The 26,392-nt window shown below is 32.2% G+C and overlaps 1 long non-coding RNA gene across 1 annotated transcript; it reads left to right on the top strand.

Annotated features, from left to right (window-relative positions):
• The first annotated feature begins 12,580 nt into the window (after positions 1–12,580).
• On the top strand, positions 12,581–14,138 carry LOC140693253 (uncharacterized). Its single transcript, XR_012068977.1, has 3 exons — positions 12,581–12,798; positions 13,391–13,532; positions 13,872–14,138. It is a non-coding gene; the product is annotated as an uncharacterized lncRNA (long non-coding RNA).
• The last annotated feature ends 12,254 nt before the right edge of the window (positions 14,139–26,392 follow it).

The raw sequence follows: 26,392 nt of genomic DNA, 5'->3' as shown, positions 1-26,392 counted from the left end.
ATCCAGAAGGAACCCTACTTCAGGAAGACGCCTGCACCTCAATATTCATAGCCAGCAATATTTACAATAGCCAAGACATGGAAACAGCCTAAATGCCCATCAAAAGTTGACTGGATAAAGAAGTGGTGGTATATTTATATAATGGAACAGTAGTCATTCTTATAAAGTGACAACATAATGCCATTTTCAGCAACATGGATGCTCCATGAGAAAATCAGCCTAAGTGAAGTAAGTCAGAAAGAGAAGGAAAAATACCATATGAGATGGCTCATGAGTGGAATCTAAAAACAAAACTAAACCAAACAAGAAATGCATAAATACAAAACAGAAATAGACTCGCCCAGGCAGAGACTACAAAGTTTTGGTTGCCAAGTGTTGGGGTTGGGTTGAGACAGACTCGGAGGTCAAAATTGTAGAATAGATAAACAGGATTGTACCGTATAGCACAGGGAAATATACGGCAGCCCACAGTGGAAAAAATGGGACAAAAATTGTATAAATTTTCATTGCAACTAAAAAATTGTGCTCTACAATGGAATTTGAGACAACTTTGTAAAATAATTAAAAATCAATTAAAAAATGGTAATAAAATTAAAATACATGATCCTAAATATTACAGGTGTAAATATAAATTAGAGAGCAAAAACAACCATGCAAAAGAGTAGTAAAAAAAAAGGTTTTGTTTTTTGTTTTCTTTTTAAGAAAAGCAAAATCAAAAAACCTCTATCCAGGTGCATCATGAAGAAAAGAGAGATGCTCCAAAGAAATAAATTCAGAAATAAAATTGTAGAAATAACAATTGTTCCCTCAGGTATACAAAAAAAGGAACATTTTGTCAACTCTTACATGCAAACAAACTGGACAACTTAGAAGAAGTAGACAAATGTCTAGAAATAGATAGGTATAAGGAGAAACAAATAATTTGAACAAACTGATTACTAGAAGAAAGATAGAAACAGCATTTAAAAAAATCGTGAAATATTAGGGCAGATTTAAACAGCTCCCATGGAGAAATGTACAAAAATAAAAAGCAGAACTTATACTCTTCAAACTATTCAAAAATAGTGAACATGTGGGAAACTCCCAAAATAATTATATGAAGCTATCATTACCCTGATAGCAAAGCCAACAAAGTACAATCAAAGAGAACTTCAAGCCAATAACTTTGATTGATATAGATGCAAAAATTCAAAAAAAAAATTATTAGCAAACTAAATCCAGCAATACCTAAAGTGAATCGTACAACATGATCAACTTTAATTCATTTCACGGTCATAAGAGAGGTTGAAATTACATGAAATCAATCAGTTTGATACACCAAATAAACAAAGGAAAAAGGGAAAATGATGTGGTCATCCCAATAAATCGATAAAAAGCATTTCACAAACTTCAACTTTTATTCATTATAACAGCAGCAACAACAACGACAAGAAAAACAGAATCAACAAAAACAGAAAACTCTTTCCACTTTAGGATTAAGGAAATATATCTCAACCTCACTAAATTCATCAATTACAGACCCACAGACAGCATAATATGCAAAAGTGAATAACTGAAAGCCAAGTTAAGGAATAAAACAAGGATGCCCACTCTCGCATTTCTCTTAAACACAGTATGGGAAGACCTAGCAACAGCAATCGGACAAGAAAAAAAGTTATTCAAGTTAGATTGAATGAAGTAAAACTGTTATTATTTTAGATGACATGATAATCTATATAGAGAACTGTAAAGATTCTCCACACCAAAACAACTAAGACTAATAAAGACATTTAGCAAAGTAGGATGATTCATGATTAATATACAAAAACTGTCACATTTCTTTACAAATACCAATGAAATACTACATAATTTTAAAAAATCCATATGAAATCACATCAAAAATGAAGAATCTATGAAAAATCAAAGATAATAAAATCAATAGAACACTGATAAATATATTTGAATATTATGCAATAAATGGAAAGAAATCTCAAGGTCTTAGTTTAGAGGAATTAATATTGCAAAAATATACATACTACAAAATATGTCTACACATATAAAGTGATTCAGATCGAACTACGTTATATTTTCCACAGAACTTAAATCAGTCCTAAGATTTGTATGGAACAGCAAAAGAATCAGAACTGCGTAAGAAACAATGAGGAAAAAGAACAAAGTTGGAGGCATAAGCCATATCCCTCTCAGATCTCAGACTATATTGCAAATCAGTAATCGAAACAGCACAATGCTGGAAAATGAACAAACATCTATATCACTGGAACAGAACACAGAGTTAGAAATAAAACATTACACCTATGGTCAACTGAACTACGACAAAGGAAACAAAAATATACAATGCCTAAAGACAGTCTTCAGCAAGTCATGTTGAGAAAGCTAGACAGGTACATGTAACTCAATCAAATTAGAACACTCCCTCACACTGTACAAATATAAATTCAAAATGCTTTAAATATCTGAATCTATTACATGACACAATAAAATTCCTGGAAACTAACATAGGCAAAACAAGACATAAATTTTAGCGAAATTTTCTTATGTCACAATCCCAAGCTGAAAACAACAAAAGCAAAATAATCAAATATATCCAAATTAAACTTCAAACTTCTATAGAGCAAAATAAACAGAATGAAAACATGAACTTCCGAATGGGGGAAAACATTTGGAAACAATGCAATCAAAAAGGGGCAAATTTCTAAAATACACACATCGTTCATACAACTCCATTTCAAAAATCTACAACAACACAGACAGAAAATGAGCAGAAGACAAGTCTCTCAAGAAGACACACAGATGACAAACAGGAACATAAAAACATGCTCACATAACTAATCATTATACAAAGGCAAGATAAAAATAAAATAATGTTTTACCTCACACTACTGAGAAGGGCTGTCATCCAAATATCTACAAATAATAAATACTCGGGAGGTTGTGGAGAAAAAGGGACTCTCCAACGCTGTTGGTGGGAATGAAAATTGGTGCAACCACCTTGGAAATAGTATGGAAGTTCCTTTAAATACTAAAAATAGACCTATCATATGACACAGCAATCCCGCTCCTGGGCATAGAAAACATAAAACCTGAAAACAAAGAATCCTTGTCTAAAATATAAGAAGCATACTCTGACATTGGACTTAATTTGATTGTACATATGTCTCCTCTGGCAAGGGAAGCAGAAGCAAAACTAACAAAATATGATTGTATCACTCTAAACAGATTTACGCTGCAGAGGAGATGATCAATAAAATGAAAAGTCAACCAACACAATGGGAGAATATATTTGCAAGTGATATTTTCCAATCAAGTGTTAATATGCAACTATATGGCAAACTCATACACAAGCACCACAACAAAAATGACCAAACAATCCAATTAAAAAAAGTCCATAGGAACTGAATAGATAGATCTGAATCAATTTTTTGTAGCAAACATACAGTTGAATAAATGACACATGAAAATATGTTCAGAGTTATAATTTATTAGGAAAGTCATAAACCAAAAATGAGAGAAGACCTCACAGTTGTCAGAAGACTCTCATCAAAAAGAAAATAAATAGATTTTGGTGAGGTTGTGGAGAAAAAGAATCACCGTGGACACTGTTGATAGGAAAGCAAAGTATTCATTACATTGCATATATACATCAAATATTCTTCATCCACTTTTCTGTTAAGGGATGTTGGGTTTGTTGGCCCCTGTCTGAAGGCTCTAGAGAATAAGCCCATGGGCTGAACTGATAAACAAGCTATGAGGAATGTCACATATAAAGGCTGGATAACAAATTGTCTACTCAATATATCCAGTATGGATGGCTGGATATCATATGCTGGGTAAGATCCTCAGAGGAGGGCAACCTAAGAAAGGCACAGCCTGCTGGATAAGAGATGGGCTACTTAATGAAGTTCCGTGATGAACTTTAAAAAAATCCTTGATCATTTAACATCCTGTGCTTATTTTAGGAGCATGGGGACATAAATAGTTTAAGATTATTAACATTGTTATAACTTAGATGATATGTGAGGCATTGTGCATGTCATATATAAATCTTTTTTGTAAGAATCAATAAACTGTGAATTGCTTCGCTTCTCTCCACACAGTGTTTGTGTGTATATGATATCGTGCCACTGACAGGGTTAATTTAATTTGTTGGGAGTACCTTAAAATGATGTTGCATTATATATAATGTTCTTTCTGCACCTATTCAAATGATTATGTGAGTTTTGTTTCTCATTCTATTAGTGTGGGATGTCACCGTATTGATTTGAATATTTTGACGTATCCTTAAACCCAGGGATAAATCCCTTTACACATGTATGTGTATGATACTTTAAATGTGTTGTTGAATTCATTTTGCTTGTGTTTTGTTGAGAATTTTGGCACATATGTTCATCAGGGATAATGTTCTATGTTTTTCATTTCATGTCGTTTTTAGCTTTGTTATGCAAATAAAGCTAGCATCATAAAACAACTTTGGAATCTTTCACCCTCTTCAAATTCTTGAAAGTTTTGGGGAAGAATTGGTGAAAAATTTACTTCTAATGTATGACAGGATTCACCATTAAAGTCATCTTGTAAATTTTTTCTGGTTTGAGAGGTTTGGATTACTGATTTTCTCATACACACTTTTGCAGAATTTAACTTTCTAATTTCTTCTTGATTTAGTGTTGAAAGACATATGTTTCTGGGAATCTATCTTTTGTTCTAGGTCATTCAAATCGTTGGCTAGTGGTAATTTCTTATGATGCTTTGCATCTCTGCAACTTTAGTGGTAATATCTGCTCTTTTATTTCAAATTTTATTTGAGTCTTTATTTTCTTAGCCAACCTAAACTTTTGTCCACTTTATGTTGAAAAGAAACAAACTTAGGTGTAATTTTTCTTATCTTTTCAATTGTTTGTCTTGTTATTTGCCTTGCTCTAATTTATTCAATTTTCTTCTTTATTCTTTCTGTTTTTCCTAGATTTTTGATGTGTAAATTTAAATAGTGTGAATCTTTGTATTTCCTTTATTATTAAATATTATTCATTTACTTTATTTATTTATTTATTTACTTATTTGAATATTAATTCATTTATTTATCATTGAAGTATGCCATTTACAATGTGTCAATCTGAGGTGTTTAGCACAGTGTCCCCGTAAATGCATATATTTCTGTGCCTTTTTAACGTTACTTCACGGTATTTGACTTACTGCCCTGTGTTATGCAAAAGAAATTTTGAAAACATTTATTTTTATATATAGTGGATGACATTTATAAATCTACAGCTCCCAAATATATCCTCTACCAGTCCATTTCTGCAGTAACCATAAGATTATTAAGTAGTTCTGCAAGTGTGTTTCAGTTTTGTAGATGAGATCATAGTGTTCACATCCAAATTATTTTTTAAGATTCTACATATGTCATGTCATGTATTATTTTTCCTTCTCTTTCTGGCTACCTTCAATTAGAATGACACTTTTTGGGGACATACATTTTGCTGCAAATGTCATTGTTTTATCATTTTTTATTGCAGAATATATTCCATTGTGTAAATACAGCATAACTTCTGCATACTCTCATCTGTTGTTTGACAGTTAATTTGCTTCCATGTCATGGCTGTTGTATATAGCACTGCTAAGAACATTGGGGTGAAGGTGTCTTTTTGAAATATGGTTCCCTTTCGTATATACCCAGAAGTGGGATTGTTGGATCATTTGTTAAGTTTATTTTTATACTTTAAAGGAATCCCCATCCTGTTTTCCAAAGTGACTGCTCGAATCTACATTCCTAACAACAGTGCAGGAGGGCTCCCTTTCTCCGCAGCTTCCCCAGCATTTATTGTTTGTGAACTTTTGAATGATGGCCATTGTGAATATTGGGAAGTGATACTTCATTATAGTTTTGAATTGCACTTCTCTGATAATGAGAGTGAGCAATTTTTTTTTTTCATATATCTGTGTGACATTTGTACGTCTCTATTGGAGAAATGCTTTTTTAGGGCTTCTGCCCATTTTCAGATTGAGTTTCTTTTTTTTTATTATTACTAGGTTGTATGAAATCTTTATATTTTGGAAATTTAGTCTTTGTCAGTTGTATCACTTCTAAATATTTTCTTTAATACTGTAGGTTGTCATTTTCCTTTGTTTATGGTTCCATTTGCTGTGCAAAAGCTTATAAGTTTAATTAGGTCCTATTTATAAATTTTGCTCTTACATCCCATACCTGGGTAGTCTATTCTAAGAAATCATTGCTGAGATTTATCTCAGAGTGTTTTGCCAATATTTTCTTCTAGGAGATTTACCGTGTCTTGCCTTACATTTAAGTCTTCAAGCCATTTTGAGTTTATTCTTGTGTATGGAATGAAGGATTGTACTAACTCCATTGCTCTGATGCTGCTATCCAGTTTTCCCAAAACCAGTTGGTGAAGAGATGTTCTTTTCTCTGTCATATTCTTGGCTACTCTGTCAAAGATTAATTCAACATAGGCCTTTAGTATTATTCCTAGGCTCTCTATTCTGTTCCATTGGCCCATGTGCCTGTTTCTGTACCAATATCATGTCATTTTGATTTTTGTAGCTCTGCAATAGTTTATGGAGACCAGGCGGGTTATTATTCCAGCCTCTTTCTTTGTCTTAAATATAGTTTTGGAAATTATGGATCTTTTTTGATTCTATATAAATCTTATGATAATTTCTTTCAGTCCTAAAAAGAAATGTTTTGCATAATTTGATAGGAACTCAGTTAAATTCTGTGGATTGTCTTGGGCAGTATGGCCATTTTAATAATATTATTTCTTCCACTACGAGACCATTGGGTATCTTTTCAATTCTTCAAATCTTTCTTGATTTCCTCAATGATTTTTTTCTTGTTCTCCAAGTATAAGTCTTTCACCACCTTGGTCACAGTATTCTTAAGCATTTTATAGTTTTGGGTGCAGTTATAAAAGGGGTTGTTTCTATAATTTGTTATCCTGTTGATTCAATGGTAGAGTAAAGAAATGTAATTGGTTTTCGTAGATTATTCTGACTAACTTGCCCAGTTCCTTTTTTAGCCTAAGTATTTTTTTTTGTGAAGCTTTTACATTTTTCTGTATATAGTGTCATCTCTGCATATCGTGACAATTTTACTTCTTCTTTTCCAGTCTGAATAGTTTTATTTCTTTTCCTAGCCTGATCGTTGTGGCTAGGAATTCCAAGACTATATTGAATTGAAATTGTGAGAATGGGCATCCTTGTCTTGTCTCAGGTTTTTGTGGGAAGGGTTTCAGTGTTTCAACATTGAGTATTTTGCTGGTTATAAATTTGTCATAAATAGCTTTCATTATGTTGAGATATGGTCACTCTATGCCCACTGTGATAAGAACTTTTATTGCAAATAGGTGTTAATTTTTATCCAATGCTTTCTCTGCATCTACTGAGATGATCATATCGTTTTTGTCTTCTCTTTTGTTGATATGGTGTATCACAATTGATTGATTGATTTGCATAAGTGAAACCATCCTTGTGTTCCTGGGATGAACCTAACATGACAATGGTGCATTACCTTTTTTTTACATGATGTTGGATTCTGTTTGTTAATAATATCTTAAGGACTTTTACATCTATGTTTATGAATTATATTGGCCTATAGTTTTCATTTTGGGGTAGTGTCTTTGTCTGGTTTGGTATCAGGTTAATTTTGGCCTTATGGTGTGAGATTGGGAGCTCTCTCTCCATATCAATCTTTTGGAAGACTTTGAGGAGGATTAGTATGGATTTTTCTTTGTATGTTTGGTCAAATTCCCCAGTGAAGCTATTAGGGTCTGAATTTTGTTTACAGAGATTTTTTTTTTACTGTTAATTCTATTCCATTTCTTGTGATATGATTGTTCAAATCATTAATTTCCTTTTGATGCAATATTGGTGGGCTGAATGTTTCCAAAAACTTCTCCATTTCTTCCTGGTTATCCAGTATGTTTCCATATAGTTCCTCATGGTATTCCCTAATGATATTTTGTAAATTTGTTGTACTCTTGTAGTTTCTCCATTTTCATTTCCTATATTATTTGTGTTCTCTCTTTTTTCTTGTTGGTGATCCTGTCTAGAGATTTGTCAATTTTGTTTAAAATTTCAAAAAAGAGTTTGATTGATTTTTTCTATTTCTTAATCTTTATTTCAATTCTTTCCTCCTTGATCTTTATTTTTTCCCACTTTCTGCTGGCTTTTGGTTTTGTTTTCTCTTCTTTTCATGATTAGTTTACATAGAACGTTAGATTATTTTTTTGAAATAGTTCTTCTACTTTGAGGAGGGCTTTGTCAATATGAACTTCCCTTTTTAGACTGCTTTAACTGTATTCCATAGACTTTGTGTAGTGTTTTGTCATATATCTCAAGATATTTTTTAATTTCTTCTTTTAATTCATCAACTCCCCCCTTTGTTATAGTACCATGTTTTTTAATCTGGATGCTGCCATTTTTTCTCCCAATTTTTCTGTGTTTGATTTTTAGTTTCATGGTATTCTACTCAGAAATGTTGCTTGAAATAATTTTTATCTTCTTAAATTTGTTGAGGCTTCTTCTGTGCCTGAGTTTATAATCTTTCCTTGAAAATATTCCATGTGCACTGGAAAAGAATGTATATTCTGTTTTTGGGAGAAGTACTGTTTTGGAAGTATCAAGCATCTCCAATTATTTTATCATGTCTTTTATTAACTTTGTTCCCTTATTAATTTTCTGTGTGAAAGACCAGTCCAGTGATGGTAATGGGGTGTTATAGTCTCCTACTGTGATTGTGTTCCGAGCGATTTCTCTCTTTTTATCTATTAGTATTTGATTTTTGTATTTAGGTGCTCCAATTTTGAGTTCATATATCTTAATGTGTATAAAAACCTCATTTTGTATTGCTCCTTTAATCATTATATCATGTCCTTGTTTATCTTTCTCTATGGCCTTTCTTGTAAAGTCTATTATGTGTGAAGTCAGTACTGCTAGTCCTGCTTTCTTGTCATGTGCATTTGCATGGAATATATTCTTCCAACTTCTGACTTTCAATTGATGTGTTTTCCTCTTACAAATGGGTCTCTTGTATGCTTCATAATGCAGGGTTTTTTTTATATTATCCCATCAGACAATGTATATCTTTTGACTGAAGCACTAAATCCATTTACATTTGTGATAATTATTGATAGACTGGTGTTTATTTCTATTTTGAACTTCATTTTCCAGTTGATTTGGTATTTCCTTTTGTTCATTTCTTTTCCTTTTTGTGGCTTGATAAGTTTTCTTTTATTATCTTTGTTTCGTTTTGGCTTTGTGACTTCATTGTAAGCTTTTGACTTTTGGTTACCTTGTTTTGTATTTATATTTAACCGTACTATATCTGTTTATTTTATCTTATAAGAATACAAACTCATACCCATCCTACAGAGAAGACAAATAAGAAAAAAATACTCTGTATTGTTCTGTTTCACTCTGTGACCCTTAAAAATTTTGATGTCCAGTTTTACAACATCATATTTATTTTGTTGTAATTCATTGTATATATTGCCTTTCTAATTATTCCTTTCTCTTTTGTATAGCACCCTGCTTCTTTTTTTTTAGAGTAGATCTTTCATTATTTCTTTTTCTCTTGCTAAATTCTTTTAACATTTTTTGTGTGGAAGTTATTTATCTCTCCTTCTATTCTCAAAGAGAGCCTTGCTTGATAATGTATCTTAGATTACAGACTTCTTTCATTCAGGACTTTTAATATGCCTTACCACTGCCTTCTGCCTGCTGTATTTGTGTAGGAAACAAGTTTACAACTATTATGTATAAAATTATATATATGTATAAAGAACACCTAGAAATGAAGTTAACAAATAAGGTAAAAACCTATATGTTAAAAAACAGAAAACATTGGTGAAGGAAAATTTAACTGATCCAAAGAAATGAACAGATCTCTTATGTTAATTATGTGAAACTATGTGGTTAACACAACCATTCAACCAAAGGGAATCTACATTTAGTGTGATTCATGTCAAAATACCTATGAGATTTTTGATTAAATAGAACAAATAATTTCAAAATTTATATGTAACCACAAAGAACATGAGTTGCCAAAATAATCTTGAAAAAAAGTATTAAATGTAATGGTGTAAATTCCTCTGATGTTATACAGTCCTTCAAAACTTTAGTAATTAAAACAACATGATACTGGCTTAAAAACAGACACCAATCAAGAGAAGAGAATAGAGAAACCAGATATAATCCCTCACTCTTATGATCAATTAACCCATGAAAAAGAAAGCTAGAGTATAAAATGAAGAAAAGACATTCTCCTAAGTAATTAGTTACTAGGGAGCCTGAACTTTGAAAAGATAGATTACAATATTTCCTCACATTGTGTACAATCCATGAGCACCGAATATATTTCTATTTAATTTATTTTCTTATATTTCTTGCACCTGTAATTTATTGATCTATGTTTAGATCTTTTATTTCACTTACAAAATATATTCCTGTTTTATTCCTTATGGTATAAATTTACATGTAATAATTTTCCAAGTTTCTCTTTCTGATTATGGGTTGTTAATATATAAAAATGCAATGGATTTTTTTTTATCAATTTTGTATTCTGGAAGTTTACTAAGTTTGTTCATTATTTCTAACAGTCACTGGAGGAGTCTATGGAGCTTTCTATCTATGTATAATTATGGCAACTGTAAATACTTTACTGCTTTTTTACAAGTTGGATACATTTTATATTTTTTCTTGACTAGATGTTCTGGCTAGGACTTCTAGTAGTGTAATTTAGGACTTGTGAAAATGAGCTAATTTTTCTTATTACTGGACCAGAGGAAAACCTTCCTGTATGTTAAAATTGAACTTGATGTTAGTCATGGGTTTTTCATAAATGGCTTATATTATGTTTAGTTACATTCTATCTACAGTGAATTTGTAAAAATATTTTTATAAAAAAGTTAAGATCACATATTTTAATAATATTCCTACATTTTTTGAGAGTGTTATTTTTCAATTCTTTGCTTTTTAAGGGATGTTATCACATATTTTAATTTGCATATGTTAAATAATATTTATGAATCAGGACTAAATCCAACATAACTATAGTTGATAATACTTATAATATGCCATGAATTCAGGTTGCTAATATTTATTTAGAATGAAATTTACAGATAGTGATGGAAAAATTTACATTGTAGCTTGAGGGTACATTTATTTATTTAAAAATTTTATCTCTCATTTTTAATTTGGCTTAAGTTTAATGGAATTTATTTCTAAATAAATAATATAAATTTTGATAGAACTGGATTTACTTATGTATACTGTTACAGGACATAGGTAATATTTTCAATTAGTGAACAAATCACTTGCCTTAAAATGCTGTATTATATAAACAATGCCAAAAATTTCAGGACTGAGAAATATATTGCTTCCTAAAATGCATTAACTTGTATTTTCCACCCCAAACCACATATACTGTTATATCTTTGTTTTTTTCATTGTTCATTTGCCCCTTAATGGAGGCACTGCTTATTGAATCCAGTGTCTTGTGCATAAGTGTATTTATCAACATCATTTTGGAACACATAACAGAAGCCACAAGAGTATGGATTATAACGATGACAAGAAAATTTTTTCCTTCTTGGGACTGAAAAACCTCTGACAGAAAGAATGGCAAAAATAAACATTTGTAAATATGCAATAAGATTGTCTCTCTTCTAATTTTTATGGTAGAATGTTAAATTACATTTGTTTTACTTATAGCACTGAATTACAATTTAAATCAAAAATTCCCCACTTTGGGCTTTCTTACATTTGATTCATAATTTTAATCTAGTTTTATTTTATAAATATTTGCCATTTATTTATAAGCATAACAAATAAGCTGATATTTATTCTTCTCATATTTTGAATATAGAGCTACTTATTTTAAAGTACAGAGATAAATACCAACTTCCATTTCCAAATCAAATTATATTTCACTTTAATTACAAATGATATTGAAATAGATATACATTTTCTGTACAGGTTTTAAACAAATTTCACTTTAAATTTCATAACTTTAAAATTATTTTATATATTTATTGCATTATTTATACTTCACCAATTTTGTATAAATTTGTGTACAAAAGTATGGAGACTGATTTTATTTCATAGTCCCCAAAATTAAATTATTTAAAAAGATTTTTGGGGATAATATTTGCAGATCACAGTATAAAAATAAGCATCCTATATGTTTCATTTTAACTGGATGAATGAGAAGGGAACACTGGCTGAATGTTACACTTGAGTTGCTGGGAGACCAGTCGTTTTGTGATGTGACAGCTACTCAGGTAGAGAACCATTTTGATGGCCTAGAAGTTTATCTGTGCAGGCCTGCCAAAGCAGCATTTGAAGCTGCAGTGCTCAAAATCATGCAGATTAGAAAAGTAGCTGTAGAATAAGTTATTTCCGTTGGCACATGTTTCTCCAGAAATCCAAGATGTGTCTCATAAAGTTGGACAAACTGTTTCAGGAACTCTGATATATCTCTATTGTGTGATCAAACATTCTCTGGGGACTTGGACTTGAGGTGTATGATTGAAGAAAATGCTTTTCAGACTTTGTCTGAAAAATCCTTGATAAAAAGACCATGTTACACACATTGTGTCTTGGAACCAGATGAAGATAATGATTTTCGTTCTCTGACATTTCCAAGAAAACTCTGGAAAATGTCTGGGAGTGACCAATAAAAATCTATCTCGTGGGATGATAATGGAACTTCGATAGTGATTGATGAAGATGTCTTTAAGAAGGAAGTTTTGGAAAGAAGGGCGCCTTTCAGAATATTTGAATCTGGAAGTATGTAAAGTTTAGTTAGACAGCTTAGCATGTATGTGTTTACTAAAGTGCGGCAGAATATTCAAAGATCTGTTTCTCCTGCTGACTTTCTGGCAGAAGGAAAAAAGTCTGTTTTAAGCAAGGTATTCAGTAATTGTAGTTACTACTTGGTAACATACATAAAATTTTATTTTGTACATCAACCTATGGTAATATAAATGTAAAGCTAGATTTTGAAAATTGTATAAAACTACAAAGGCTAATATTCTTTACTTTTTCTAAAAATGAGGACAGTGCCTTAAGTATTCAAGATTATGAGAAATGTTCCTAGCAACTATGAATCTTACCAGAAAACTAAATAAACGTATTAAAGCTGCTTTTAAAAAGTGGCTTTCACCGTTACTGCAAATACTAACTTATTAAATTTGATGATATACTATTTAAATGTGTATATTACAAATAAATAATTTCAAAATATTGTCAGCAATGTTCATATTTTAATGATATTATCTTTGCATAATCAACATGAAATCTGAGGTTTTATAGGATAGGCTTATTGTAGTCTTGTATTTTCGTTTAAAATATTACTAAAATCTTTCTCCATTGGTTGCAGCTGCAGTTCTGCCATAATTGAAATCTTAAACAAGTCTGTCACCAGCATTTAGTTAGAATAAAAAGAAGAGTTGGGATTAAAAATGCCTCTCTGGTGGCTTCATTGGCTGAAGATTTCAAAAAGAAGCACTTTAAAGCAGGAGGTAATGTGCATATTCATAATTCTGATTTTGTGGCTGACACTAGTGGAGAAAGTGAATTTTTACTTTCTGCAAATTTAAACATGCCTCTAATAAGGAAGCCCTCTACTAGACAAATAATTGGTGACACAACAACCCGGATCAGAGGTGATTTTTATCCTCCATAATCAATGTCATTTAGACCACCAAAACAAATTGCAGTGGATCAACGTGCTGTTTTAAATCAGTTGACCACTGTCCACGGGCACTCTCAAAGCAGCTACACTGAAGCAAATGGCCGTGTTGTGAACTTCATTACAATTATAACTTCTACTTCTCAGTACAGCATCTTGTCTCCCACAGAGAGCTATTATTTGGACTGATGGTGGAGCCTTCTACTTTCCCAAATAGATATCACAACATATCTGCCAATGAAGGTCGTTTTTCTAAACTTCAACCAAGGAGCAACCCACGGTTTCCAGTGACAGTGATAGCTGATACATCAGCTACCTCTCTTTCAATGCCAACTTATCAGCCGTCTTCAGTTTATGAACGTCATCCTAATTACAACTGATTTACCAGAGGACTACCAGATTATGCAGGATAACAAAGATTAATATTGATGTTGGCAAATGTTGACAAATATCTGCAATTTTCTTATTTGAACAATAAACATAGACGTGTACTTGTATTTTCCTTATAATTTTTAGAATAGAGTAAAGAGATATACAGGAGTATAAGTTACCATTTAAAGAAAAATAGAGATATTTGATTGACATGATCATTTGATGGAACAATATGGGTGTAAATTTAAATAATTTCTTGTAAGGAAGAAGAGAAAATGGAAGAATTTGGAAAAGGACAAACATAGACAGATGGAAAAGTACTAAGTGGTTCCTGGTTCATCCTAGAAAGTATTAAAAGTGTTAAGTTAGGGTTGGTTTGAACAGGATATAAGTGCAGGAATCTGTCCAGCGATCATGGTCTCTTTTATGTCATTACTGGTATCAAAATGGTCATATGGTGTAGTCTCATATGGCACATTCAGCATGTGGAAGAATTTCAAAAGTAATTTTATCTATGGTCTTTGTGCTGTTCTCAAAGCATTCCAACTGGTGCTTTCATTTCCTGCCCTGAAGAGTCTACGCTATATTTTTTAGTCAATACTTTATGTTGCTTTTGTGTTCCAGCCAAAGACAAGCTTACGTCTTCAGGGTGGCACTTAATGCCTTTCCAACTCTAAGCCCACAAACTCAACATCGTTTACTCTTTTTTTATAGATCTGGTTTCTGATTACCTTGGCATATCTTTATGTTTCACTGTATTTGGAGATACATCCAGGCAAATGCTCGTGAAAAATGTTAGCTCCAAACTCACAACTTTTGCTCCAGCTCATTCTTGGACTTAAGGTGTCCTCCTTTTACCTACTTTAATTTTCCCAGTCTCAGGACAGAAACTACCTCCTTCAGAAGTTTTCTGTCTATCCCCCTTTCCTTGTCTAACTTGGATACCAGCCCAGTAAGCACAGAACATGCCACAGGATGCATTATATTATTTAGTGAATGAAAAATATATGTTGACTTTAAGCAAATCCACTTTCTTGAAACAAGAAAATTCTCATGGTTTTCCAACTATTTTGTTATGGTCCTTACTCTTCACCACAAACTAGCTCTTTTCATAGTCCAAGGACTAGTCACGCAAGACAGTAATTGGAGGTAGGTACAGGAGACAAGTTATTATTTTCTTCTTAATCCATGCCTGCCAGAGGTGTAAAGCATTCCATTCTAATTTGCTGGATTTTTTCCTGTCTCTTCATCACCCACCCACTCAAAAATAGCTGATTCTCTTCCCCATACCAATATCTATACTGCCTTCTAATTAATTTACTTCTTAGAATCAGAGCTTTAACCAGAAAAGAGAGTGTCATTGCAAACATTTAATGTAGGATTATACACCCCATATAAATTGTTCCCTTTCTAACCTTCACACAGGATGTATCTAAGAGTTACTTGACCCTTGGTTGGGGTGGTCGTTTTCAGTAACCAAATTGCAATCTAAAATGTGTGGACTAAATAGAGGTGAGGGTGGTAGAATTAAAAATTTGTCCAACTGCAAGAATACCAAATTTCTGCAGATAGTAGGAAATATAAATATTCATGGAGGACTTTATTTCCCATTAATTTAAAATAAAAGGTGAAGCATTTTCAGAATGTGAAATGCCCTGAAATGGTGGAAAATTTTATAGAAGGTCAGGTAGCCTAAGGCTTCTGCTCACAATCATGCAGCCAGTGTCAGCTGATAAGACTGGAATGGCAACATTGTGTCCTGTAAATATGTCACCATTTGTGAAGAAAGACTTTGATAATCTGGAGAATGGTAAAATTGGCCATGGTGAACTCTAGCAACATCCCAACAGTATAAACTTTATCAAGAGAAGAAAAGCGCCCACTTGCAGCAGGAGATATGGGTCTGGACATCAGTGGTTTTTCCTAAAACAGAAACATCAAGCTTTAAAATTTGTCAGCTCAACTATGATGGTGACTATTTTGTTGCCTACATTAGCAGTCTGGGGTTCAGATGGGCTGGTTCAGCAGCTAGTTCCCAGCTCTATTATCACACAGTGGGTCTTACTGTGATCATCATAACAAGGTTCTATACTGATAAGTTAAAAATACCATTTACTTTCAAAATTAGAAATCCTAAAGAAGTATATTGTTTGTCCATCTGTAGTTTTCTACGTGGGAAATCCTAGACTATTGGCAAACGTACAAAATTTGGCTGGTGCTTGAAAACTATTCTCTGAGCTCTGCCCACTGAATTCTTCCCACTAAATACTACAAAATCTGTCTGCCACTGTGTGTGTGTGTGAAGATGGATAGTTAACTAGTAACTAAGTTTGTCTTAGTTGAGTCAGCAGTGAATTATTCCTCTGCATTTGATAGAATCCCTGTGAATTAAAAATTTCATTGAGCCACCAGATTTTCTTCTGATCAGGGAGAGGTAGATTATATTTCTCCCATTATCCTTACTGTTACCTGTTCATCGAATCCCTAGCTAATGCCAGGGCCAAGCCACTGAATCCTTGAATTTGACAGAGGCATATACATTCTCCAGTCCCCAGAGCCCAGCAAAGGGCTGTCTCTCCTTTTTAATTTAAGCTTATGTCCAATTTCTTTTTTCTTCTAATTCTCATTGTTGACACATCTTATTTTGTCTTTGAACACCCCATGACTAATTTATAGAGACTGAACCGCTGATTTATTCCCTTTAAGCTACAAATTGCAATAACCTTTCTTTCCTTGGACTACCAGGATTACAGTAAGAATAGTCATCATTTTGAAAGCAGTCCTCAGTCCTAAAAATGCAGAAACTTTACAGTTCTTTGCCCAGCACTTCAGCGAGGATGTTTGTTGTGGGTCTGAGGGATTATCCTCACATCCCATAATGCAACCATGAGAAAACAGCACATTGTTATCCAAAATCAAGTCTTTGTCACTATTGCATTCCCATTGCAAAACAGTTAAGACTTGTAGGAGTTCTGAGATTTTACCATGCTGAGATTTCTAGCAACCTAGCATGTTCATTTCTTACAGAATTTCTCGTGGAGATGAGACATTTGGTCTGCGATAGTGAACTTTAAAACTCACAGCAAAAGCAGCCAGGGTTAACACTTGTATCCATTCCCTTATCTCAGGTGAATACACAAAGTAAAATTTTGATTCCAGAGAAGCAGTGGGCTGTTAACATGAAGAAAGTTTAAAGCATGTTAAAACAGTAATTTTATTGGTATCTTTAAGTATAATTTATTAGGATCACTTATTTATTAGTATCTTTACCTAGGATAAGTATATCATGACTCAAGTTTACTTGCTGAAAAACAATCATGATAAATGACATGGAAAAAAGTGAACATTGACTTTCCATTTTTTCTTCCACTTTTATGGAATTATAATTGGCATAAAACATTGTGTAAGTTTAGGTGCACAGGATAGTGATTTGATTTACAAGTATCATGAAATAAATATCATAGCAACTTTAGGGAGAATTCATTATCTCATTTAGATAAAATTGTAAAGAAATACAATTTGTCTTTTGGTTGTGATGAGAAACATTAAGGTCTACTCTCTTAATAACATTGATATAGAACATAAAGCAGTATTAATTTTAATTTTCATGTTACTACGGGTAATCCCTAGAACACGATTATTTTACAGGTGGAGGTTTGTAGCTTTTGAGCACATTAATCAAATTCTCCTTTCCCAACCCGTGCCTCTGCTAACTACAAATCTAACTTTTTTCTATATATATGTTTGTTTGTTTTTGAAGTGTACATTTTTCTATAACACTGTGTTAGTTTCTCTTACACAACATACTGTTTGCTGTTTATAATACATTTCAAATTGATCACCAGAATATATCTAGATATGATATGTTGCTATTTAAAGATATTTAATAGTTATTGGCTATTCCCCATACAGTAAATTCCTTGTCCCTGACTAATTTAATTTTCAACTGGAAAACTTTCTCTCTTAATTTTCTCATTTTTCTTTTCCTCACCGCATTTCACTCCTTCTTGTGAACAACCTGTTTCTTTCTATTTCTATAATTCCATTTCTGTGTTTTTATTTTCATTTGTTTTAAATTCCTAATATGAGTAAAATCATTCAGCATTTGTCACTCTCTCTCTGAATTATTTCACTTAGCATATTACTCACTTGTCCAAACCATTTGTTGCAAATGGCAAGAACTTATTCTTTTTAGAGCTGAGTAATAACCCACTGTAATTTTATGTGTGTGTGTGCATATATATATATATAGATAGATAGATAAATCTGTACTTAAGATAGGTAGATATATATACTATAAACACACATTTTATTTATCCATCATCATTTGATGAACAATTACTTTGCTTCTATATCCTGTCTATTGTGGAGAATGCTGCAGTGAATATAGGGTTGAATTTATCTTTTATAATTAGTGTTTTTATTTTCTTGGAATTAGTATCCCGATATATATATATATTGGATAATGTTTTAGTTTTAATTTTTAGATAAAGCTCCATGTTGTTTCCCACAGTGACATCTCATATTTACATTCACTCCAGCAGTGCATCAGTATTGTTTTTCTTACATCCTAACCAACAGTTATGTTTGTTATCTTTTTGATTATAGTCATTCTGACAGGAGTGACATAAAACCTCATTGTGTTTTGGACTTGCATTTTTCCGATGGTTATTGATGTTGATCGGTTGCATGCGCCGTGTGGTAACCTTTCCCCCACTTTTTATTCATTTTTTGTAATGAGCTTAATAACCATAACTGTCTGATTTAATTTTCAGGCATTCTGTTTTGTTCCATTATTCTATTTGTTCTGTGCCAGTAACATATTCTTTTTAAAACTGTAGCTTTGTATTATATTTTAAATCAGGGACAGTGATACATCCTCTTTGTTCTTTGTTAAAGTTATTTCTCTTTTTAGTTTCTTTTATTTCCTATCATTTTTTTTAGTGATTTCATTTCTTTTGTGTTTACATGTAAATTTTACAATTATTTTTTGTAAGGGTCTGAAAATGCCCTTGGAATTTTGATAAGCAATGAATTTTATTTGTGTATTTTGTTGACTAATAGTGTCATTTAAACAATATTTTTTTCCTCATCTACGAACACAGTATATCCTTTCATCTGTTTGCATAATCTTCAATTTCTCTTATAAATATTTTATAGTTTTCTGAGTACAGGTCTTTTACCTCCTTGGTTGGATAGATTTCTTAAATTTTTTGTAATTCAACTATAATTGAGACAGTTCCCTCACTTTCTGTATCAGTTAGCTTCTTGTTAGTGTGTAGAAACACAAGATTTCTGTATGATAATTTTATATTCGGAAATTTTACCAAATGCATTGATAAGCCCTAGTAGTATTGTGGCACCATTTTTAGGATTTCTTTTTAAAGTATGTCATCTGCAAACAGATACTTTTACTCCTTTTCTTAATTAGCAATATTTCATTTACTTTTATTTTGAATAGCTATGGCTTGAATTTCCAGACTATACTGAATAAAAGTGGTAAGATTGAACATTCTTGCCTTCTTCCTGCTCTTATTGGAAATGCTTTCAGCTTTTAATCAGTGAGTGTAATGTTAGCTGAGTTCTTGTCATATATGACCTTAACTGTGTTGAGGTATGTTTCCTCATGCCCACTTTGAGGAGAAAAATATTCATAAATAGATATTGAATTTGTCAAAATAATTTATGACCCTATTGAGGTGACCATATAACTTTTATTCTTCAGGTTGTTTGTGTGGTGTATCATACTGGTTAAATTGTGGTATTGAATCATTTTGCATCCCTGGAATATAATGGACTTAATCATAATGTATAATCCTCTTAATGTATTGTTGGATTTGCTAACAATTTAGTGGTGACTTTTGCATGTATGCTTACCAGTAGTAGTTAACCTGTAATTTTTGAGGTATTTGTTCCAGTTTTAGTAGTAGTGTGATAAAGAAATGTGGGGTAGAAAGCCTCCCTTCCTCTTGAAATTTTTGGAAATCTCTGAGAAGTATAGGTGATGGCTCTTCTCTAAGTGTTTGGCAGAAATCACCTGTGAAGCTGTCTAAGCCTGGAATTTTGTTTCTTGGGAAATTTTTTTAAATACTTATTCAACTTCATTAGTGATAATCTGTTCATATTATCTTTCTCATTCCATTCTGGAGATTAAATCTTTCTAAGAAGTTGTCCATTTCTTCTAGGATTTCCATTTTATTGGCATATAATTTGTTGTATCATCTTATGCTGCTTTGTATTTCTTTGATATAAGCTGTATCTTCTCATTTATTTCTGAGCTAATTAATTTGTAACTCTTTTTTGCTCATGTATGTGGTTAAAGTTTTTCAACTTTATTTATCTTTCAAAAACCATTATTTAGTTTAATTAAATGTTTATATTTTTAATCCTTATTTTATTTAATTATGTTCTGTCCCTTCAGCTGTTTTTCCTTCTACTAAAATGTTTTTCTTATTATTTTGCTACATATTTTGGTTGTAAGAATATGTTAGAAGAGAGAGATGTTTCTTATTTGTATAAGTGGGATTATTTTGCTATAAGCATCCCTATTAATACTGCTTCTGTATTACCTAATGGATTTTGTTTTTGTTGTCATAATTCTTTATAAATTTTTTCTTTGATTTATACAGCAATCCATTTGTTGTTAATATTGTATGATTTATCCTCCTCACTTTAGTATTTTTCTCAGGTTTTTTCTTTTAGTAAATTTCTATTTTGACAGAATCCATAAGTTTCTTCACAAAACAAGAAGAAAAATATTGAAATTTATACATACATCTAAAAGAACCAAAGTTTCTAAAATTATTTTGAAAAATAAACATAGTTGTGGGTATTACCCTCCCTGAGTTTAGAACATGCTACAAAGCTACAGTAATCAATACATCAAAATATGGCACTTAAGGAACACATAAATCAATGGAACAAAATAAACAGTCCAAAAATATACCCACACACTTATGGTCAATTAGTCTACAAAGAAGGAGGCAAGAGTATACAATGGAAAAAAGGCAGTCTCTTCAATAAGTAGTTCTGAGAAAAAAGGACAGTTCTTGTAAAAGGAAGATATAAAAACACTTCTTTCCATAGTATAAAAAATGTGAAAAAATGGATTAATTTCCTTAATGTAAAGCCTGAAACTATAATATTTCTGACTGAGAACAGGAGCAGAACTGACTTTGAGATAAATCATAGCAATGTTTATTCTTGATCTGTCTCCAAATCAAAATAAAAGGAAAATTAACAATTAGAGTTTTTAGTTTACTGAGGAAAAATCAATGTAATATGCGATACAGGGATTCTATTTCTTGTGTAAGTGTGAAGTTGAAAACCTTTTGCAGAGCAAAGGAAACCTTCAAGAAGACATAAGATACCAGACAGAATAGAAGGAAAAATTTCAAACAATGACACCAACAAGATGTTAATATCCATAATATATATATAGCATATCAGACACAATATTTAAAAAATAAAGACCCCAACTAAAAACAGTTGAAGAATCTTCATGGGAACTTTTCAAAAACAGAAATGTGGATGATATTCATGCACATAAAAAGAAACATAACGTTGCTATTCATTAGGAAAACATATAAAAATACCAGAATGAAATATAATTTTACAGCAACCAAAATGGCTATTAACAAAAAGTCTACAAATGACAAACATTAATCAGAATGTCAATAAGAAGGAACCCAGGTACACTGTTGTTGGAAATATAAATTGATGCATCCACTATTATTAAAGTGTGGACAGTGCTCAGAAAACTAGAAATAGAAGCATTATATGTTGCAGCAATTCCAGTTTTCAGTATAAATCTGAAAAAAAATGAAAAAAATTAACTTAAAGTATATATTACCCCAATGTTCTTAACATCAGCATTTATAGTTGCCAAGGGTAGAAGCACAACTCAACAGCCCATCAACAGATGATTGGCTGAAATAGATGTGGGATATAGATAACAAAATAAATTATTATTCATTGTATATTAAATAGTAAAATTCTGCCATTTGGAACAATGTGACTGGACCCAGAGGGTGTTGCACAAAGGAAAATAAGTAATACAGGGAAAAACACTCTACGTTGACACTTAAATTGGGAAAATAATGATATAAGAGAAATAATCATTAAAAAACAAAAAAAGAATCACATATATATGTGTAGTGTACCAAGTAGTGGTTTCCTGTGGGGAAAGGGTAGAAGGATGGAGAAGACAGAAATGTTGAAGATACAATTAATAAATTAGAGAAAAAAAGTGCTATATTTAGAGCACAGGGAAATATTTTAATAATTTAATTGATTTTAAAGAGATTATAGGGGTATATTTTAGTAAAATGTGCATGTAGGTGGGTAAAACATTGAAGAAAAGAACCCAGGAAATTCAAAATATTTTGTAGTACTATGATATTAAGGGAAGTGATTTATTTATTTTCTTTAGTGTTATAATTTCCTAATTAGAATTTAAGCTTTTAGTTGAAAAACTATATACTTTTAAATGTGACATAAGTTGAAACTATTTTTGTCTCTCCCTTTACATCTACAGTCAGTAAAACGTTCACATCTGAACAAAAATAACCACAACACAAACAATACTCCAGAACGCATGTGAACAGATGAAGTTCAGTGGACTAAAGCACACAAAACAGGTTGAACTGAGGGAAGAGCAGAGTTGGTGTCTGCAACCAAGGCCCGCTGAATAGGATATCTGAGTCCACAAGTTCAGAGAACCCAGTAGAAACAGGTTCTCAGTGGTTCACACAGATTCGGTCTCCAACTGCACCACACGAGTACTCATGATCACAGGTAACTAGGAGAGAGCCACAATGGAGAGAGAAATTCCATCCTTCAGACACTCAGACGTTCATGAAACTGTCCCTACTCCCCATTCACATTGGTGGAGACAAGTTACCTTGCAAAACTGAACGTGGCAAAGGCACTTGCCTGATACCAAATACCCACCTGTCTTTACACCTTTCCTCAATGTGTACACTGATTCTCAAGAGATATCAGATAAAAGGAAGGGTTCACAATCCCAGCGACAACAGTGGCATTAACTACCAGAGAAGTCTAAGTAGTGACAATGAAACACATCTTTTATCAAAAGAGTAGCGACTGGAAAGTGCCATTTTGATATATTATCAGAGGTAGCTCAGGTAAGTAAAACCAAAAATTGTGCAACATCGCAAGCTACCAGAAAACAAAAGCAAGGACTCCAACTCCCATTCAGTTATGAAGTGTCATCAGAGAAATAATTTATCAAGATCATGACCAATTACAGTAACATTATAGGGCACACACACACAGATGGACACACACAGACACTGACACAAACACAGACACACACGCACACACACACAATGTCAACCTTGCAGCAAACAAACTTAAAAGTCATGGTATATTGCCATATAACTAATAGAGAATCCAAATAGGTGTCATAAAGAAACTCAGTCCAAAAAACAAAACTGAGAAAGCAGTTTAGTGTGCTCAGGAATAAAATAAATTATGATAAGAAATACATTACCATAGAGACTGAAACTATAAAATAAACAAATATTATTGGAGGACAAGGAGAACTTAAATGAGATGAAGAATGAAACAGAAAGCATTGGAAGTAGACTGTCTTGGTGGAAGGGAGAATAGAAAACTCGTCAATACAAATCTAGAAATGATAGGAGAGGGCAGAGATACAAGATATTAAAAAGTGAGGAAATTCGACAGTAGCCATGAAACTTCCTCAGGAAATGCACATTAGAGTGGAATCCTGGAGGGAGAAGACAGTTAGAAGGCAGCTGTTAGGTATTTAAAGAAATAATAGTCAATAACTTCCCGAAACTTTGTAAGGAACTGATATACAATTCTGTGAGTCAACAAAAGACCAATAACTTTAAGACAAAGGGACCTCCTTCAAGATACGCCATATGCAAATTGGCAAGTCAATGACAGAGTAATATTTTAAATTCAGCCAAACAATTTATGACAATCTACAAAGGAACCCCCATTAGGCTATCAGTAGATTTCTGAGCAGAAAACATACACCAAGGGTAAATAAAATTGTATTTTCAAACTACTGAAATAAGAAATCACTCCCCCAATAAGACTTACAGTTATCACTTAGATATAATGTGAAAGTAAAGTCTTTAACAGGCAAACAAATCCAGAATGAGATGAAAAAACAAAACCGGGACACCTTATAAGAGGTGTAGAAAAGAAGTCTTCTAGGAAATATAAAATGGCAAAAATATGTAAAGCATTGTCCAAAATGCTCAGGAGAGACCATGAGAAAGTTGCAACTGTTTCTTTGGTTATGTTCTTAAATGCTACTCTACTATATGGATAAAGAGAGAAAAATAGGAAATCAGGGGCAATAAGTATAGATACTTCAAACTGGTATCATGTTCACAAGAGTAAAAGAAATAATTTAAAACAGTAATCATAAAAAGTAAAGCATAAAATTAAGCAATATTAGTGGAAGATGCTATCAGTGGAAAAATAAAAAATACACAATATGTTTCAATTTTAATTGAAGTACAGTAGATGTATAATATTGTGTATTTTCAGATGTACAGCATAGTGATTCAAACCACTTTGTAGATATATTGCATTATGAATTATTACCATAACTGTAACATACAATTATTTTAAGGTATTGTGTATAATTCATTAATCTATACAGATTATCCTTGTTGCTTCTCTACTTATTGTATACTACTTTGTGTCTGTCAATGTCCTACCATAAAATTCCCTTTCCCTTCAACTTTGGTAAACATAAATTTTTTCCCATATTTTTGAGTCTGCTTAAGTCTTGTCTATCTAATCTCTTTACCTCTCCATCATGTCTCTATCTATCTATCTATCTATCTATCTATCTATCTATCTATCTATCTATGTATGTATGTATGTATCTATCTATCTATCTATCTATCTATGTATCTATCTATCATGTATGTATGTATCTATACTTCTATCTATCTGTCATCTATAATTAGACAGCTATAAATAGATGTACACAGATAATTGTTATACTTTAGATTCCACTTATAAATTATATTATATTCTTTTGTCTTTGTTTAAGTTACTTCACTAAGCACAATATTTACTAAGTCCTTTCATGATGCTGTAATAGCAATGTGTTTTACTTTTTCATGGCTGAGAAATATTCCATTGCATATTTATAGAAATATCATATCTTCTTAAGTCCATAGTCTACTGTGGACTTTTGGATTGGTTCCCTGTCTTGCATATTATAAACAGTGCTGTTGTGAACATTGGTTCTTCTGAATTTAGGGTGTTTTCCCCAGATTTTTCCTAGAAAAGTTATTACTGGCTCTTATGGTAGTTAAATTTTAGTTTTTAAAGAAATCTGAATAATGTTTCCTTAGAAGTTGTACCAATTTACATTCCTACCAAGGGTATATAAGACATTTCTTACCTCCATATCGTCTCCAACACTTACTATTTGTAGATTTTTTGATAATAGCCATTAGACAATTGTGAAGTGACACCTCATTGTGGATTTGATTTACAATTATGTAATAAATAGTAATGTTGTGAAATTTTATCACTTGCCTGTTACTCATCTGAATGTGTTCTTTGGAAAAATATTAACTCAAGTACTCTGCTTCTGTTTTTGATTGGGTTTTTGTTTTCCACCTTGAGTTGTGTAACCAAAATCCATGTTACATGTATTAACCTACATCTATTAACCCCTGGTCACTTGTGTTGTTTGAAAGTATGTTCTCCAATTACACAGGCAGTGTTTTCATTTCATTGACAGTGTCCTTAGCTGTGCAGAAATTTTCAAGTTTGTTTAGGTCCCACTTGCTTCTATTTGCTTTTATATCTTTTTCCTTAGGAAACTGATATAAGAAAATATTCCTATGATGTATATCCAATAGTGTATCACCTATATTCCCTTCTAGCAGTTTTATAGTATCAGGTCTTACATTTAGGTCTTTAATACACTTGGAGTTTATTTTTGTATATGATGTCAGGGAATGCTCTCATTTCACTGTTTTACATGTAGATGTCCAGCTTTCCCAACACCATCCATTGACGAGACTGTCTTTTCTCCATTGTGAACTCTTGCCTCTTTTATCATAGTTTCATTGCTCATAAGTGTGTGGAATTATTTCTAGGCTCTCTATCTGTTTTTATTGATTATATCTCTGTGCCAATGCCATGGTGTTTTTATTACTGTAGGTTTGTAGTAGAGTAAGGTATCTGGGAGGGTTATACTTCCAGATTTGTTGTTTTTTCTCAAGATCATTTTGGCAATTTTTAATGGTTTCATGGAAAACTTGGAGTTATTTATTCTCAGGTTCTGTG

The sequence above is a fragment of the Vicugna pacos genome, unplaced genomic scaffold, assembly GCF_048564905.1.
Source record: "Vicugna pacos unplaced genomic scaffold, VicPac4 scaffold_19, whole genome shotgun sequence".
Taxonomy (NCBI): Eukaryota; Metazoa; Chordata; class Mammalia; order Artiodactyla; family Camelidae; genus Vicugna; species Vicugna pacos.
This window is presented reverse-complemented; position numbering and strand designations above follow the sequence as displayed.